At 40.4% G+C, this 18,404-nt stretch overlaps 1 protein-coding gene across 3 annotated transcripts in view; it reads left to right on the forward strand.

Moving 5' to 3' along the window:
• The first annotated feature begins 15,404 nt into the window (after nucleotides 1-15,404).
• Nucleotides 15,405-18,404, forward strand: part of VSNL1 (visinin like 1) — a 105,019-nt gene continuing 102,019 nt past the window's right edge. For 2 of the 3 annotated variants that reach the window (XM_063314785.1, XM_063314794.1), the window contains exon 1: nucleotides 15,405-15,769. The gene's annotated coding sequence lies outside the window, so the exon portion shown is untranslated. The remainder of the gene's footprint in view (nucleotides 15,770-18,404) is intronic. The other variant, XM_063314775.1, reaches the window with a different exon arrangement.

Genomic DNA, 18,404 nt, shown 5'->3' on the forward strand with positions numbered 1-18,404 from the left:
CATAAAGGTCCCAATCTAATTCAAATCCACTGCATTTCACTTGAATAAGAAGTCACATAACTGCTAGTTATGTATTTAAATTAATATGTAGTTTAATGTCTACATTCTTAGCAGTGATCCATTCTAAGTACTCTCAAGAAATTCTTCCTTGCCCCCACCTGCAGAGATGAAATTATTCACTGGGTAATTTCAGTAAATCTGAAAGCTTTATTATTACAGTTTATTATTTTCCTCCACCAATTTAATTTCATGTAAGAAAAATGGTGTATTTGAGAGAGCGCAAAAAGTAGAACAAATCTCACATTATAAGGAAATTATATGCAATGGAGTTCTGTCAGTTTTTTTTTAATTAAAAGGGATTTATAGCAGGATGGGGGAGGGTATTTATTGTTTTCTTTAGTTTTATATCTCCAGAAGCTCAAGGCAGTATATATCGTACTTCCTCCTCCATTTGTCCCCACCACAATAACTCTGCAAGGGAAGTTGGGCTGAGATGGAGTGACTAGTCCAAAGTCACCCTGTGAGCTTTCATGTCTGGGGCTGGACTTTTCAGTCCTAATCCTACACCTTAACCACACTTTCACTCTGGATCCCCAAATTAATTAGCCCATTTTTCAGCCAGCTTTCTTTTCCTTCAAAATACATAATTTTTCCACCTGGAATACCCAGATACAGTATATATTCCTAAGCGTATTTTTTTTTCCATTTGGAAGACTGGGGGGGGGGGAAACAGATGATGGGCACTGTAGCCCAAGCCTTAGATACGGTGCAAGTAAGTGTTACCGTCCCTCTGACTTGCGTTGCTATCTTAAAATGTCTTGGTGCACCATTCAGTCACACATTTTTGTCCTAATCGACTCATTTCAGAAGTCGTTCCACTCTGCTTTAGTGCAGAACTGATGCTGGGAGTGAGATTTTGAATACAAAAATAGGCAGCAGGAAAGGGGTTCAGTCTTTCTTCTCTGTCCCCCGTTCAGAATCAGAACCCAAGACAGCCCTTTATCTTAAGAAAAGAAACCACAGACCTTGTCATGTGTATTTGTCATGTCAGTTTGCACACTTGGAAATGAATTTTCTCAGCACAGTAAACATTTTGTGGCATATAATGCTTTTGCTTACTATATGTACTGTATATATTTAGAATGTAAAATTATCATGAACTGAGGAAAGAACTCTAAATGTTCACAAAGGGTCCAAGATATGAGAAAGAGAGAGAAAGAATGAGAGATACAATCTATATACCACAGTTGTTTAGTATTACCAAGAAATGCTGACTCCAGCCATGGGAATCCAACTGAAAGCCCATGACTATGAGGAAGAAAAAAATGAGGCAAAACTTCAGATGCCTTTGAGGGTCATTATGAAAACTTTCCTTATGTCAAAATAATTTTTGAAGTTTGGCAGATTGTGATTCCAAAGAAAAAAATTGTTTATAGTCACAGTGACAAAGATAAGATTGCAGCTTTAGGTATGGCATTGACAGAGACACCAACTTTTTTCAGCTAGTAATCACATTTGCCATTTTAAGGGCAAATCATTTGGTGTTCAGAAATAATGGCTGCCTTCTGGGGCATCCACCAATTCTTTAAAACTAAATTTTGTACTAAAAATTAATCCAAAATGAAGTATTTATTTACCACTTAAAACATTTAATATATTCCATGCATAGGGCTGTCCTTGAAGATCACCCAGAACCTTTAACTGGTACAAAATGCAAAGTCCTGTGTGCTAATGGGATAGTCTCGTTGATGTCATGCAACACTCAAGCTGCAGGAGATGTGCTGGCTACTGATTTGTTTCCAGTGCAAATCAAGGTGCTGGTTATAAAGCCCTACATGGCTGAGGGCCTGGATACCTATGAGACCATGTGTCTCAGATTGTTTCTGCTCACCCAATCCAAACCAACACAGAATGCATACTTATGGTCCTCAGCAGTATTAGAGGGAGGACCTGTAAGTGAGTTTCTCTGTGGAAGTTCCCCTCCTGTAAAAGATCTTGTCCCTAGAGGTCAAGGTCAGCACCCACTCTTTTGGCAGCTGATAAAAACATGACTCTAAAAACCTTTTGGTCCTGATGCTAAGACTCATCAGCACTAGAAGTGCAGATCTGCTATAATAATGTAAACTGATATTATAGTAGTTTTGTATCTATTTCTGCACTGGCTTGTTGCCTTGTTTTTTGTGCAATTCTTAGAGTCTTTTAAAACTGAGGTGGTTTGGAAACGTTATAAAACTGAATTTTGATTATACAGAATCTTCTTCCCTGAAAATAGCGTAAGAATTCTGGGCTACTTAGCAGGCTTGGCTTATAAAGTAATCTTTTATAAAGTCTGAGATACAAATATTACAAACTTCTGTTGCTGTGCTTTGCCTTTTTGCTTTTCATAGGTACAGTACTGTCCAATCAGAATGACTCCAAAATCTCGATCGCATTTTAGGAGACAACATGTCATGACCATCTCCATCCACAACAGGATTTACAAGACAAATAGAGCATGCTCTGGAACTCTGCTCTTGCTCTTGCGACCAGGAAGGAGGGCGGCTTAAGAATGGAGCAGTTGGCCCTAATATTCTGTAGTACTATACAGGTAGTACTCACCTAACATTCATTTAGCAACCATCCAGAGTTACGACGGCACTGAAAAAACCAACTTACTACAGTTCCTTGCACTTAAGACTGCTGCAGCATCCCCGTGGTCACATGATCGCAATTCGGGCGCTTGGCAACCATTGTGTACTTACGATGGTTGCAGTGTCCCACCGTCACGTGATTGCCATTTTCGACTTTCCCAGCCAGCTTCCAATAAACAAAATCAATAGGGAATCACGTGATTTGCTTAACAACCACATGATTCACTTAACAGCCACAGTGATTCATTTAACGACCACAAAAATGATTGTGAAATTGGGTCCGGATTCACTTAATGACCACATCGCTTGGCAAATTCCAGTCCTAATTGTGGTTGTCAAGCGAGGACTATCTGTAGTAGTGCTATAGTACATTTTTTCTTGGGTTCAATTAGTAGCTGCATAAAATACTCATTTGAGAACAAGAGATATTACAGAGGCAGCAAGAAGGTGTTGCTACTTCCTTAATGCCTTCATATACCGTATTTTCCTGAGCCCATACAACTACAATGTGAGCCCTGGAAAAGATGCATCTATTTAAAGGAGCAGCGCGCACATTCAGAAAAAGTGCCCAGGTCAGATTGAAAGCATCTTGCCCAGCAGCAAGGGGTTGTCAAAGGAAGTTAAGATGGCAGTTGCAGTAATGTGAAGCCCCACCCTGTTTCTGTGTGCAGTGTTGACATTTGTACAAAAAGGGTAGGGTGCTGCAACTTCCATCTTGATTTTTTTGATCCTCCTAAGGACACTGCTCAACTTGTCTGTTCATTTCTGAATAGCCCACAGTTGTGATGGAAGCTCATTCTGTCACAACAGCGTGGACTGAGGTCTGCTATGGTTCACTGCCATGGAAGACGGCAGAAAACTGAAGAGGTAAGAAGCATCTGTTGAGGACAAGAACCTCCACAGAAATCTAATGCAGAAACGGATGGTTGATGTATGATTCCAACATGTATAATGCAGGAGCAATAATTGAATGGTATAACCTCCAGTTAATGTGCAATTTATATGTAAATATAAATAAAAATGCAGTCTATGCATTTGGGTTGTGCATGCTTTGAAAACAATTTAGAAAAGTTCTTTGGGACTTTCCTGAGCACAGCACCTTTCTGCTGTGCATTAAAGCAACTGCTTTTAAGAATCACATTAACTTTATGAATGAATTCTTTAAAGCAGCTACTTCTTTTTTCACACCCATGCAGAAGCCTAAAAAAAAAGAGACAAACTGCTTTAAGCAATAGCAGAGAGATGCTATGCTTGCCCTTCCATGAAGCCCAAAGAACTTATTTTGAATAATTTTTTTTAAGTATGCACAGTCCTAATGCATATGTTAGAAATCATCCTACAAATTCAGTGATCTAATACAAAGGAAATCAAAATCCCTGGAGTTGCACTACTTAATGATTTGGGATGTGCAAGCATAAAAATATGATTGTGCTACTTTAGATAGAATTGGTTATGGGGAAAAAAATGGAAAAACAGTCAATACCTAGAGGCAGAGAATGGTTTAGGAAATGATGAGATAATTCTGCATAAATTAATTCGTACTCAGAATATTTCCACAGGATTGGAAATGACTGACAGTTTTGGAATGCTAAGCAAACGTTAGTGACTTTCCATCCTTTTGTTTTGTATAAAGCTGATTCCTTAAAATACATAGAATGTATTTCAGTCTTGACATATATGCCAAATGTCCTATCTATATTAGTTAATATGATATTGTATGTATTTCTTGATCTAAAATTTGGAGCTGTAAAAGAGTGAAAATCTCAACATAAATGGATCTCATATAGATGGAAAAATTGACATATTCTGTAGAAAGGAAAGCCATTAGGTGGTGGACAGTTTTGAGAATACTGTCAAATAGAAAACATTGAGGAAATCTGAGGCATCTGCTCTTGGATTAGCCACACCCTTCTGTGATGCCACAGTAACATCTCCATGGAGCAGGTTGAGCCAATTTATTTTCAGTCCAGATACAGATCAAGAGAAACCACTCCTATGATGGCTTTGGATTTGCACTGGAGCTCTGCAGAATTTGGGGGTGGATCAGTTTCCCACAGATGAAAGTGCTAGTTTCAGCCTACTTCCTGGCTCATGAGCTGTTCCCAGTCCCCGTAGAGGCTAATCTGCCTTGTCACCGTATTAACCTTTCATTGGTCTTCCTAACTGGAAGGCTTTGCTATTCCTTTTCACAGCAACCACCTGGATTTTTCCAAAGGCCAACAAACAAGCACAATGAATTACAAATGTGAGGTGTGCTGGGATCCTGTTTGGATGCCAATTTTAATACATTAACTGAGCAGCTTGAGGATTTTGATAATAAAAGACATTATGACAATGAAGACATTCAGGCAACTAATAATTCTGTTAAGGAAAAAAGGAACTGTGTTATTTGTAGAGCATGTGCAAGATGGGCTACATTATACTTCCTTTCTTGAGTCATATGCCAGACTCTCCTTATCCTAGAACAAGAATGAGCATATCCAGAGTGTAAGTAAACAATGGGAGACTTTCAGAGAGCAGGACCTGAGTTCATTCTCCAGCTTGCAGTAAAGGTATAGAGAAATACTACTCCAAAGTAAGATTTCCATACTACAACTTGGACTCCTAATTTTCACCGTGACTAAACTACTTTATTTATGTGGGGCACTGTTAACTACTGTGGGCTGGTTTGGGGAGGACAGTGGATGCTCTAAATGAGGTGGATGCCAAACTGTTGCATTACACGCATGACCTCATTCAACATGTATTTTTCAAAATAGCATTGCAGGGAGCTCCCCAGACCCAAGGCTATGGTATGTGTGGTGAGGTCACCTTTTCCCTGTTCCAGTTAAAATTGCTCTCTTCAAGCTGCTGTTTGCTGCAGGAAGAGAACTGCTTGGTTGTTTCTTCCTCTCTCTCATGAGGGTAATCAAGCTGCTACTCGAATGGAGAAAGGAAAAGGAAAACAGCATGCATTAAAAGAGTAATGGACAGAAGTGGAAGCACATTCGTTGCTTCCTTTCCCATTCCTGATGGCAGCAGGGAAGCATAATGGAAAAACCAGTTACGAAGCCTCTGTTTTTCTGTGCAGAAGGTACCAGGTTCAATCTCCAATGCCCCACAGGTAGGTCTCGGAAAGTCTCTGCTCTGTAACACTGCAGGGTCACTGGACTATTCTTTGTGGCTTTGTTCTTCAAGGCAATCTTCCAGTCTTTGAGGCAGCAGAAAGGTTTGTCAGCATACTTTGCACTGTCCTCATTACTGAGCTATGTTCTGCCTCACTAACCAGGCCAGGGGGTGGTCCTCTCCTGACAGTTTTAACATGGGCCAACTTAAGGGGAACCATTGCTGGATTTCTCTGACTTTATTTGCCCTCCCACCAAATGTCACCAGCTTACAGGACAAACATCAGCCAATGCATTTAAGGTGGGCTAGGCAGGGGAAGGGATAAGTTTTCACATAAGGCTAGACTGTCATGTTTATCCATCTGTCAAAACTCGCTCTGTTTTTGCACAAGGGTTTAAGGTGGGTGTGTTTAAAGGGTTTTGGTCGTGAGTTTAGTGCAATTCTGGAGTAGCACTAAATGCAAGCTCAAAAGGAGCCCAAACAGCAGCTTCCTGGGCTCCTTTAAATTTACCAGTGCAAAATATGTTAGCCCTAATCTGGATTTTCTGTTGTGTTGTTTGATGGGAGACAGCTCCTCCCACTTGCCCCTCTCTCTCATTCTCTCCTGCTGGATCAAGCCCCTTAGAAATCTGTGGAGGGCATGTTTCAGCAGTAGAATTAAGTGCAAGGCCCCAGGTTTGCAACAACTGCAAGCCAACTTTTTTAACACTACCACTCAAATAAGCATTTATTCCAGAATAAGTCTCTTTGGATTCCATGGAGGACAGGTTTTGGCAGTAGGAACATACCTTGGGCTTCAGAATCGTAATATTAGTAGGCAAATTTTCCCCAATCCTGTTCATGACCGCTCAGAACTCAACTAAGCTTGATGGAGCTTTCTTACCCGTTAACAAAGAGTTCTTCCAGGCTGCTTCCCTCCCTTCCCCAAATAGCCTCTAGGGAAGCCGGGTGTCTGTTCCCTCCTACAGAACAGGCCAAAATGGCATGGAGAGCAGTGACTGGAGGGGAAAGGCATGCCCATAACTCCCTATCCCAGCCAACAGGAGTTGGAGAGATCCCAACCCAACTGTACCATCACCAGCATTGTTGAGGAGGCATTGTATATTGTTCGTAGAGCAAGGCTTGAGTTGGGAGAAAAGGGAAAACTAAACTGGGACACCTAAATTTAAATGCCAGCTGCTTCCACAGTGGGCTGGGACACCAATGGCATAATGGGGATGTGACATTTATAAACATTTAGTGAAGCATCTCCATGTTGTGGTTAACAGGATGTGAGGATGGGCTGACTACCAATCAGCCAAAACAATCCAGTTGGTAGTCAGATGGGCAGTGGACTGGCTTGGCATAGGACAGGTGTCTACATTCCTGTGTTAGATTTTGACTGAGGAAATGTGCAGTTAAGTTACCAATTACTTGTGAAGCTCACCAGCCAAGATACTATGTTCTGGACTCTCTCATCCGAATGTATTTTATATGCTGGTGATGCCAATGGCAATACAATGAAGGGCATAGCTCTGTACAAATGCTCCAAGGCTCTTAAAAGCTAGAATAAAAACTGTAACAAATAAATAAGCAGTCTTGTATTAATTATAGGGATATTCCTTACCCCTGAGATAAAGTTTTCCCCTTTTCCCACAAAGCAAAGGGAAAGGACAATACATATGTTGATAAAAAAAGGGAGACGGGGGGGAAAAACGCTTTGCTCTCCTCCCTTGTAATTTATTTTTGGATTAAATCTTATCCTTTTTCTTTATAGCACATCAGAAGATGTAGCTGCTTTATTACTGAGCAATGACAACAGGATGTAAAGAACACATGAGGTAAATTCTGGGAACCGTGGGCAGGTGGGAGAAGCCCCAGGGAAAATCATTTGAAATATAAACAACAACGTATTACTTCAGGGAAATTTGTCATCGCGAATGCTGGAATGCAAATTAATTTTGTCTGAACTCTTATCTCCAAAGGAACAATTTATAAGAGGGGTGTGTGTGTGTTTGTGTGCGCACGCGCAATTTCTCTGTCTCTTCTCTGTTCTTGCACCTGTCCTTGGCAGCAGCATTGCTCCAAAGATCTGCTTGGCCCTGGCCCTGTTGGCCTTTTGCAAGGCATTAAAGACCTGATTGTTCCCACAGGCATTTGGGCTGCGAGATTTAGTGAGCCCCATTGATTGGTTGTTAGTTGTGGCTTTAGCGACTGAAGTGCAACATGTTGGCCCTTCGAGGTAGTCCAGACAAGAAGCACAAACCATGAGTGCTAACACTACATTTAGTGTAAGGTTCAGAATCTTGCACATCTGAAAGCCCTTCTCCCCTCCGTTACTTTTACTTTCCAGAAAACTCCCTAGTTTTATAAGACACTTCCCTTATAAGACACTTCCTACACCCTTCTGTTTCTGAGGGCTGAGATACCTTTTACATGATGGTTATCTAGGCCAGCCTTTCTCAACTTTTTGACCCTGGAGGAACCCTTGCAGTATTTTTCAGGCCACAGGGAATCCCGGCATATACAGGCTCAAATATAGGCCAGACTTTACAAAATTATAATATTCGTTTCATGTGTAGACCTGTATATCTGCATCAACAGTGTTCTTTATCAAAATAAAGAATGAAACTTACATCTTTAATGTGAAGTTACCTAAATTTGAAATAATTTTTTAAATCATGATTTCCCAGGGAACCCTTTTGTGACCTCTCACAGAATCCTAGGGTTCCACGAATCCTGGTTGAGAAACCCTGATCAAGGCTGTGGCTCTTCCTCCTGTCTCCCAGGGTCATTTGCACAAACCATTATCCAACATTTTTGTTTTTTTGACTGCAGGCATGTGGAATATTATAGGGGATTTTGTATATTATTTACATTATGTTCTGTTTCTGGTTTTAATTTTCTGTAAGCCGCCTAGAGTCACTATGGTGAGATGGGAAGCTACATATATTGTTTAATGAAATAAAAAATAACTAATCAATTTCAGCGGCTAATGTAAGAATCTCAACAAATATTTAGGGAGTATCTGAAGAGGTAGAAGAGAAGCTATTGGTACCATATATGAAGATTAGATTATTTTTTAATCTATCCATTTAAGCTTAGATTTAGGTTTTTAGGTCCAAATAAAAAGTTCAGTAAAAGTCTAATCTGAAACATCTTCTGATATAAATCTGGAATATGATCAATTAATTGACAATTCCATTTTGTTTGAATAGTGTTGATAACCCAATAAACATAGATCTTTAATATAATGATCTTTGGAGATGTTGGTTATTGGGGCTGGCTCTTTTAATTAATTTTTAGAAGCACAATCTTTTCGATGAATTAACATTAAGCAGAGTTGAATTTCAAGATATAAGGATAATGGCCCCCTTCCATGCCTCTCTTCTACATATTTGGAATTATTTAATTGGAGTGGGAGTGTATTCTAGATTTTGTGTACCCCTGGGTTTTTTTTTATACCACTGGGGATATTTCTATATCAGATAAAATGCTCTGATGACTGGGTTTTAGTTGTTATTATTTCTGTATTATGTACCTTTGACACTTTATCATGTGTTCAGATGTTTATTTCTAAAATTTAGAAGACTGCAGAGTAGCAGTCACTCATTTAAATTAGCACATAATAGGCACATTGATGATGATATTCTAGAGGTGATGGACTCGTCCCTGGGGGAGCTGGGGGTGTTGACGACTGACAGGAAGCTCTGGAGTGGGCTGGTCCATGAAGTCACGAAGAGTTGGAAGCGACTGAACGAATAAACAACAACAGGCACATTGATGTGGGTGGGAAGGAGGAGAGTGCATTTTTCTTATTATCTTTACAGGTAAGTTTTACTGTTGAAATGCCAACAGTATGATACAGATCACTGAAGTCAGTTCTAAAATATTTTTTTTTTTTTTGAGCAAATTCTGTCACAAACAAAGGTGCCATCAATACTGAAATGTAGTTTAACATTTCTGGAGGATACTAGATTGTGGATCACTGACTGAGGACTTAACTCCATGATGAATGCCTAATTTCGTAGGTGCTCACCATGGAGCCTAAGGATCTTTAAAAATGTATTATTGGATCTGAAGTTCAAACCAGGAAGCTCTTTGGTTAAGAAGAGCACCTAATCTTCATGTGGCAAGAGATGAGGCTGGAACTGATATTCTCGTTTTTTGGGTATAAAAGGACAGACCAAAGCATTTATCTGATTTATCAATCATTTATTTATCACTGCTTCCTTTTCCTTAGGCTGTCAACTGTTTCCTTCAGAAATGCCATCTGTGCAACCTAGACTTGAATGAAGTATTGATCTGGAAAATCTTGTACAAGCCTGGCCAACAGTGAGATCACTGCAGCAAACATCAAACAGTTAGGAATCCTAATTTAGCTGGGCTGTCCTTTTGGGGGGCTCAGTAATGCTTTAGACTGATCTGTCAATATAGTATTGGATTTTTGTGTTAGTTACTTGTTGGTCAACTAGAATGGCTTTAGTGTATAAAATAAAAGAGAGGGATTGCACCAACGTGTTATAATAGAGTCAATACTCAAGCTTAGGTAATGGTACTTAGAAAAGATGCTAGGTAATATATTTATAGTACTGGGTATTTACTCATGGAGAGAATCTATCTATGTGATTGCTAAGAGGTAACACTGACTTGATGCACATAATCATCTGTCATTGGGTATTATAGCACCCAAGATTTCGCCAATTTCCTGGCTGTGACAAATGAAGCAAAAAATTATATTTCTAATCTAGACATATGTCTATAATTTTATATTTTATATCCTGTACTTTATATCCTGTGTTTTTATTCTATTGAACTGCGATGTGAATGTTCCATACGATAAATAAATAAATAATAGCACCCAAGAACAACAACAACAAAAAGGAAACAGTTGGGATTAGGGGTTAAAGGAGGATTTTAAAAAATGAAAAGCTGAATGAATTCTGTGTCAATTCTCTGCCATAGAAATACCCATGAGTACAGGGGGACAAGTGACAAAACATACATCATGATGCAAATAGCCCAACTTACATACTTGCATCAGACACTGGGACACAAATATGTAAGGTGGGATTTGCACCATGACATCCCTGCACCCATGTTAACATTTCTGAGTGATTGTGGCTCACTGCTGATGGATATACCCATCTCTGAATTGGTATTTTTTGGAGGAAAGTCTGAGGAGCTGAAGCAGATAAAGGTGATAAGAGATGTGGTCTTTTTAAATAAATTGTAAGTCCAGAAGGGTTAGTAAAGTCTTTCAAACTGAGCTGGACTCCTAGTTGACTGACGGACACATCTATGTGGTTTTCTCGGCAATTATATGAAAGCAGTTTTCAGTGATTAATACATTTTGATTGACTTGCTGAAAAAAACTAATATTTTAGCTTTTTCCTCTTGATTTGCTAATGTCTTTCACGTCTCTCTTGCCATATGCCTAAATTGTCATCTTGATTCTCTGACTTGAACATGTTGCTATCACCTTGTTTTTCAGCAGCACCTGTTTGTTTTCATCCTGTTGGTACTTACTACCTCAGGGGTGATTTTTGAGTTCAATTATCACTGTAATAGCAATACAAACTTTTTTCAGGTCAGAAACACTAATTTAGACTCTCCCTTTTTCCTCCTCCTCAAGAGCAACAGGCTTTCAGGCTGCTGTTCATTCACTCTCAACCGTGGTTAATCACAGTATCTAGAAGGAGCAAACTGCTGGCTGAGCTATACAGCAGCATTTCTATTTTCATTTTGCTGCACAATGACAAGTGAAACATTGGCCCTTAAAAAAAAAGATGGCCAGATGGAATGAAATAAATTCAGGAAATAGTTTCCTGTAAGTGCCACCTATGCTTTTGGAAATTTGTATTTGAAAGTATTTTTACTCAAAATTTCTTCTTAGAGCAGAACCTCAACATATGTAATGGAATATGTAGCAGACCTCAGGAATACAAAGGAGGCAACAAGGCAGTTAAAGGAGGAAATAGCATTACAGAAGAGATTCTTGTCCAGGGGAGGGGAAACCGTGAGAAAGAGACTCAAAATAACTCCACTGTAATTACATTACTCTAAGTTGAGCTGGAGAACTGCTTTGGCAGACTTTCAAGATTCTGTTACATTACCTTACTAGCAATACAGTACTTTCCATAAATCGATAAATCCATTTACCTGAGTTTGACCACCCTGTGGGACTTCACAACATACGATCATATATATTCTGTGATCATATCACAGAATATATATTGATCCTTTTACTAGGAAACTGTACGATTTTTTCATGCAGTGGAGTTAATTCCACCTTATAAAACAATTATTCCTCCTTTGAAATGAAAAACGGTAAGATAATGATAATAGTAGCGATGTTTTCTAAACACAGTAAAATCTAACAAACGAGATGGAATCAGCCTGCAGACAGAATCCCAGGATCCTTTTGCAAGTCCTTATGCATGGAGCTTTTAACTGAGGGTGACAGCAGAATTACGTGCATAGGTTGGGAGATGGAAAAGAAGTTTAAAAAATCAAGAATCCTGCCACTGGAAAAAAAAGTTGGCATCAGAAATTTTCCTTCCACCTTTTAACTATTAAGGATGCAATCGAAAAAGCATAAAACAATTACTGATGCAATTATAGAAGATAATGTTTAGAAAAAGTTGTTTCTGTAATTTTCAGTAAGTTTTCTGAACAGCTGCTGTGTATTTTCCTGTATAATTGTCCGCAACAGAATATGGTTTCATGTATATTTCCAATTTAATTAATTTAAAATATTTATATTCTTATTATCGTGTTTGCAATTCCAGGCAGGTGTTTGCTTTAGGCCTTTTCCCACAATGCCTGTTCTCCCTGCTCTTCCAAGGCCATCTTCGGATAGATCCCAGGGTGTTAGCCCAATTTCCAATGGACAATACTAGGATTGGAAAGCATGTATAAGAGGCTGTTTTGCAATCTGGGATCCAGAGCTTCTCATATTATCCTGAGTGATGCAAGAAGAAACTCTGCAACAGTGGTACCCATACCCTTAGCATAACCTGAGAACAGGACCATTAACTATCAACAGCATCCATGATCTAAGTTACCTGTCTTTATATTCGGGATGCTTTATGACTAATATATTCCAGCCTGGCAACCATGAGGTTGAAGAACTTTCTAATACAAATGTTTAATAAATAAATTATACCAAAGCAGGAATGATCTTAGAAAAACAATTTCCTATCCTCTGTTTAAAGATTGTGCTTATTAACTGCAGTATTTTGCTTATATTAAAATATATACTGTATACCATTCAGTTAATAAGAGATACAGTACTGTTCAATGAAAGTAAAAACAATTGATTTAACTGAGTGATTACATGTTGCTTCTTTATTTAGTTTGATTTCTACCAAAGCCTTTTCTGCAAATGTATACAGGATATGAATAGCATGGCAGCCATTCTGTGACTTACATCCATTATATCTTCTCAGTATTTTATTTATTTATTTGTAAAACTTGTCTGACTGCCTGAAACCAGCTGGATTCTTACATAAGGCAGCTTACATAATTTAGGCAGTCCAAAAATGATTGGAGACCCCCGCCTTAAAACAACAAGTTAATTAAGATATTTGGACCAGAAATAACCAATTATATTTATGTTTTTGGTTTCACAATTTGTTTTGATCCTGCATTAAATCTATGTTTAAAACCAGTTGAGGATGTATCTCTGAATAGTTAATTAATACTTACCAGGGAAAACAGTCTTCCCTGCAAGGATGGGGAAAATGCCCACTCCTCTGCTCAGACACTAGAAATACAATTCATGGATATTAGTATTCATTGATTGAATTGCTTTGAGGATCATATTACCAATAGTATGCAAAGAACTGTGTAGATAAAAGTAATTTATGGTAATATTAAGAATGCACAGAGTGCAGTGAAAAATATTCTTTAACAAAGGTAATTATAACAAAACCTTTGTGTTTCTTCTACATAATTAATTATCAATGAATATCTCTCACAGCATTAAAGCTCTAACAGGATTTCAATTAGACAAAAGAGAAAGCATAACCTTTCATTTGAACCCCTGCTTTCTTCTATGTGGAAAATTCTGAAAAATACATTTAATTACCTTTATAGAAAAAAAATGGAAAAGAAAATTCTAGGCCTTTTGCTCCCTGTTAATAGTGTATTTTTTTGTGTGTTTTCAAGTCAGTGTTGACTCCTGGCAACTGCCTGAACAAGTCTCTGCAGTTTTCTTGGCAAGGTTTTTTGGAAGTGGTTTGCCTTTGCCTGCTTCCTAGGGCTGAAAGAGTCAGACTGGCCCGAGGTCACCCAGCTGGCTTTGTGCCTAAGGTAGGACTCAAACTCAGTCTCCTGGTTTCTAGCCTGGTGCCTTAACCACTACACCAAACTGGTCTCTTAAATATATTACATTTATTCAAAACTTGAAATGAGTCTCTGGCCCCAGTTATTTATATTTTAATCAAGCTCCAAAAACGGAATTTAAATCAGTTGAGTCTTCTTTGCACTATGGATTTTAATGGGACCAGCAAAACAAACTTTATTTACACTGAGCTTATGCCCTCATGCTTACTTTCTCATAGCCTTGTGCAACTGAAGGAGCAAATAATTTTAAAGCACCATTTCACTAAAAATGAGGTAGATGTGGTCAAATAACACTGATTTTCAGCTTAGATACTTGTACAAAGAACTTACTGTATTCAGTAGGTTTGCAGCCTCAATGCAGAAGTCTAAATTTAAGACTGTACTTTAGTTATAGTACAATATGGAATTACCAGACAAATTAGTACTTGATATAAAAGTAGACCAGTGTGTTTCAAACTTGGGAACTTTTAAGATGTGTGGACTTCAACTCCCAGAGTTCCCCAGCCAGCACTGGCTGGAGAATTCTGGGAGCTGAAGTCCACACATCTTAAAGTTCCCAAGTTTGAAAAGCACTGGAATAGACAATTAAGCATCAGCACATGGCAGTGTCAGAAGCTAGTCAGGATCAGACCCAGAGACTACCAGGGAATATAGGATTGTAGGCTAGACTGGGAAGTCAAAACACATCCTTAAAGGCAGCCATGGCAAATGACACCTGTACTGTTGCTAAGATAGCTTGGTTGTACCCATGAAGTCAGCAGGAGTCAAGCTTAATTTGAAAGAGGCTTTACCTTTAAGAAAGCTCACGCTCCTAAATGCATCAGGCTCCAGATTTCCATTTATTACTGTAATGTCACCTTAGGGCAAATCATGTGGTTTTGGATAAAATGGAATGAGAACCTGGGGGTGGGGCCTTCACCTTTAGACAGGTAAGTTGGGGAGAAAAAGAATCGTTTTCTCCATCCACCCTGAGGGAGAATGAATCACCTGGCAAGAACCGTTTTCACCCGCACCACTGCAGCCTCTTCTGACGACTCACGCTCGGTCTTAAAAGATTCCCCATCATTTGGCGCCCCTTGCCTACGACCCGCTCCATACAGCCCTTCCCAAAGCTTCTGCCGGTGCCTCAAAGCAAGCATCCCGCCCACATCGGTCGCTTCGTGGAAAGCACCCCCATCCCTCCATAGCAATTCCTCCCTAAATGGATCGCAGCTCGTCCCCCGCGTTAGCTCTCGGCGCGTTGTCAACCACCCTGAGCTGCGTGGGCAAGCGCTTGAGTCGAAGCCTTTTCCGAGCGCGAGTTGGAGCATCAACTGGCCCGACTGCGCCTGCTCAGTTTTAAAGGAGCATGCTCAGTTACTGCAAAGCCGCGGATGCGACGGGCAGCCGATTTCAACCTTACACCGGCCCGGGTTTGTTGGCAAGCGCTTGCGCACGGGAGCTCTATCCTGCAAGGGATCCTTGAATTTCTTCGGGATTCCTGATCTGCAGTGCAGAGCAAAGCGGGGGAACGTGTGGCAGCTGCTTCTGGGGTTGCAGAAGCGATCCAAACAGGATTTAAACGGCAGGCAGATATAGAAGAGGCGAGCGAGGACCAATTCTTTCTCGTCTCTAAGCCAACCTGCGCTATTATTATTTCGCCAAACCAGAAACCTGTGCCGTTGAGTTTCATCCTTCGCTGCGGAAGACCGCGCACGCCGCAAGCTGTAAGTGTTCTCTGCGCTTCCGGAGGTTAAAAGCTGTCAGAACTGCCGCGGCTTTTCTTTTCACAACTTTAAGAGCGATGCAGTGAAATTATAATAGAGCTCCGTTGGCACCGCGCACCGCCTTGCTTTTGACTAAGAATAAAGATGGAAAGGGGGCGAGCAGCTTGTGGCTGCGACAAAAAATAGGATTTGTGGGATTTTGGCGGTGCGAAGAGTCCTGTACGCTGGAGGGAGAGAACGAGAAAGAGTTGGAAAAATAGGGAGGAGATAATTGAAGGGGGTTCCAAAAAATCTTTAAATGGAGGGAGGGAGGGTCTCCCATACAAGCACCGACCTCTATATGGTGCATACTCGGCAGAATTGCTGTTCAGGTGTTTGCCAGGGCGACGGCGTCAGTCAGATACCAAACCTGCCTTCTCATTCCTTCCATCCCTCCGTCCAAAGCAGTTGGAAATGAGGGGAGTAATTGGAGATTTCATGCGTTTCTGGGCCATATGTTGGTACTTAGAAACTAAAATAATATGCTTAGGTTGTCGCTGTCCGTTCTTCTCTCTGGAGCGTCTTGACAAAGTTGAATACGAGCCGCGTTATCGGTGGTGTAGTTTTGTACGCGAGCGCTGATTTATTTTGTCTTTGTTGCCCAATTGTGAGCAAAGCGTCTCCCTCTCCAGAGCGAAAACGCAGCGTTACGATGAGAACTTCTTTGCGTGGGGCTTTCTGGCTTAGAAAACCGTAATACGAAAATAAACAAAAACCGCCATAACTCTCCGGATGAGGACATTAAAAGCGAATATTGATTTCTAGCTTAATCATTTGCGTTTGACTTTAAAAAAAAAGAAGACAGGTTAAAGCCCCTTACGTTTCAGTTCGCTTTTTAAGAACCAAAGAAAGGTGGCCAGGTTTTCCAGAATAAAGAGATCCCATGACTCATGCTTATCCCCAAGGTCATACAATCCATTGTGACTGTCCCCCTTCCCCAAAGCTGACTGCGACCTTACTTCCTCGAATTTCTTGAGTTAAAGTAATGGATGTTCACGCTTTGTAGGAATCCCGTGTGAACCCACGTGCAACATTTAAAGGAAGAGCGCGTATTATTTTTATGTGCGGTTCTAGGTGTGTGGACGTACGTGTATGTATAAGTGGCGCTTCCCTGCGTGTGAAGACTGAGCGTGTGAGATTTTTCCCATTGTCCACCTACCCGAGGGGATGGAGGGAGGGAAAATAGAGATCGCCGAAGGCCAAGTCTGCAAAAGACGCGAGCGGGAGATTTCGGGAGTCTGATTCTGAGGGAAAGAGCAAAACAATGGGGAAGCGAGTTGAGGCAGATCTGAAGAGGGACTCGCGCGGAAAGCGAGGCTTTCTACTCAGAGACTGCTCGGCCAATCAGGATGCGCCGGGACGCCTCCGGAAGGTGGGGGACTCCACCAGTTCGGTTCGCTGCAGTGTCACACCAGATTAAGACTGCGGTTCTAGGCGTCGTACCTGGACGTCAACCTCCCGGGAACTCCTGGGAGCTTACTTCTAAGAAAATGTTATGTTGGACTTCGGTCTCCGCCTGTTATCTTTATTGAGGGAGGGAGCGTTGTTGCTGTAGAATAAACACTGAACACCCAAGCAGTGGATTTCTGTAGAACAGGTCGTTTTAAACAAGTACCCCAATAGGGGAGCTGCAGTCTTCTGCCAAAATTGGGAAAACCTGGGAAATAGCTACATTCTCCCCATTTAGGATTTGAAGAGTCCTCGTCGGAGATGGATAGCCATGGAATTTGTTCCATGTTGCTTCGTTTTTTATTCAACCCAGAAAAATTCAAAACCAAAAAGGATTGGAGGAAAAGGAGGTGGGGACTAGAAAAGAAAAAAAAATGCCATGTTGGAAAAGCCCACAGACATTCTGGCCAGCAGGATTTAGCGTGGAGGATGTTACTGGACAAACCCATTGACAGATGGATTCTGGGCTCAATTAAGCCAAAGGGTTGGGATTTGAATAAATCAAGTACTTTGCTGGCATTTTAGTATTTCAGGCTTCCACATCTAAGCCAAAATAAAACCAATCAAACAATAATGCATATGCACCCTGCATAATTCCCCTGCATTCCCTTTCCAGATCATTGGTTTTACTCTATACTTGCCAGATTCCACTGTCTGTTTTGCTTCTTACACGTGGTGGTGTTTTTTTTTAAACCTGAAGCGATCTTGAGCACCCATTGCATGCACATACCCATTTTTTAAACAGATCATTCTGCATATATTGCTGCAACCCTCTGAAAGGCACCGATCCCCTCGCACTTTTTTTAATGCATACTACATTTCCTTGCAGCCTTTTTATCTCTATAGATCGAATATTCTGCTGCTGCTGCTGCTTCCTTTTTTTTTTTTTTTGCTAATTCAAGCTTGCCTTTTTTTTTTCTTTTTGTGTGCACTCTACTGCAGCACCTAGGGTGGGAGACCCTGTTTCCCTGATTCATTTAATTTCTTCTTTTGCTAGAAACATCTAGTAAATACAAACTATTCCTTTCATCCAGCAGAAATTGTGTTTGTCCACCCCACCTGGCTCCCAAATTTGGCATCCAGTATGTTTTCCTACCATGCTTGTTTAGAATTCAGTGGTCCATTCACATCCTATGATTCACACTGC

This window comes from Candoia aspera, chromosome 1 (genome assembly GCF_035149785.1).
Source record: "Candoia aspera isolate rCanAsp1 chromosome 1, rCanAsp1.hap2, whole genome shotgun sequence".
NCBI classification, from domain to species: Eukaryota; Metazoa; Chordata; class Lepidosauria; order Squamata; family Boidae; genus Candoia; species Candoia aspera.